At 44.3% G+C, this 1,194-nt stretch overlaps 1 pseudogene; it reads left to right on the top strand.

Annotated features, from left to right (window-relative positions):
• The first annotated feature begins 489 nt into the window (after positions 1-489).
• Positions 490-620, top strand: LOC117033522 (uncharacterized; annotated as a pseudogene).
• The last annotated feature ends 574 nt before the right edge of the window (positions 621-1,194 follow it).

The following is a 1,194-nucleotide window of genomic DNA, read 5'->3' as shown; positions in this document are numbered from 1 at the left end:
GCAAGTATGTATCCTTTTTTGATTTGTATTTTATTATAATTTACACAAACAACTGGGTTTGTGAACTGTATTACTCCTGGTATCTTTAAAATATTGTGGGTGTTTTAATAAATTTTATATTTATTTTTTGCACTCAAATTCAGTGTCGATCCTTCTTTTCCCCCCTTGACGCAGTTCCATTTTGGGTATTTAAGGTTGACTATAATCCCATCCTCCCCCTGTAGGTTGTAGATGCACAAGCGAAGCCCTCACTAATGGCAGTGATAGAACTGTCCTTGTCCCCTTCTGCCACCTGCAAAAACTAATGTGCAAAGGCTGTCAGCTTTTAAAGCTGCCTAAAAGAGGGGAAACAGAGATGGTCTTTTTCTCATTTATGTTTCTCCTTTTGCTTTCTTTCCCTTTTATCTTTGTCCCCTTTTTCCATTCAGTTTGGAGACCAACCTCTCTCCCCCCGCGCACCCCTCCCCCCCATTAAAATTGTTCACTTCTATTGCTTCTCAGCCTTTTGGCTAAGATCAAGTATAGTATCTGTTTTAATTAGTTTGAAATTGTCCACTTCTGATGTTATGTTTGCTAAAGGATCACTGAATCCTGCTCCAGTCTCATGGCCTGAACCCCTTGTCTAGTAGGGAGGGCCAAATATCGGGCCCTAGATTCTGTTTTCCTTGGGGCAAGGAGGTTTTCCATAAGGTCCCATGCCTGAGGCTGCCTCTCATAATTCACATTGTGGTGGTGGGTGATGGTGAAAAGGGAACTATGAATCCAGGAGAACAAAAGAGAGAAGGGCACGTGGGAGGGGAAACTGTCCCTTCCTGCTTGAAATATCTGACTGAAATCGTTCAGCGTCTCAGAAAGACAAGCAACCCTACCGTCCATAAAGACCTCAGCATTCTTTCTAGTGAATGCCAACATCCCGTTAGGTCAGTACACAGAGCGGAGTGCCTACCTGAGGACAGCACAGTGAAAACCCCACAATCCTAATGGGGTGCCAGATGACCGACTCGGAGGCTTTCATCTCCATTTTGTTTCACTTGCAATAGAACCCTCTGGAAATGCCTGGGCATGCATGGCTGTCAGGGATCCTCATACATGTTTGCAGATTTTACAGAAGTGGGATTGCCCTGTGTTTGGTAAAGTGCTTCTTTCCACTTGACATCTGTGCATTGAAAGAGACCCAGTCCTGTCCCCTTCCCC

This window comes from Rhinolophus ferrumequinum, chromosome 13 (genome assembly GCF_004115265.2).
Source record: "Rhinolophus ferrumequinum isolate MPI-CBG mRhiFer1 chromosome 13, mRhiFer1_v1.p, whole genome shotgun sequence".
In the NCBI taxonomy this organism is placed as follows: Eukaryota; Metazoa; Chordata; class Mammalia; order Chiroptera; family Rhinolophidae; genus Rhinolophus; species Rhinolophus ferrumequinum.
Note: the sequence above shows the minus strand (reverse complement) of the source record. Positions and strands in the feature narration are given on the sequence as shown.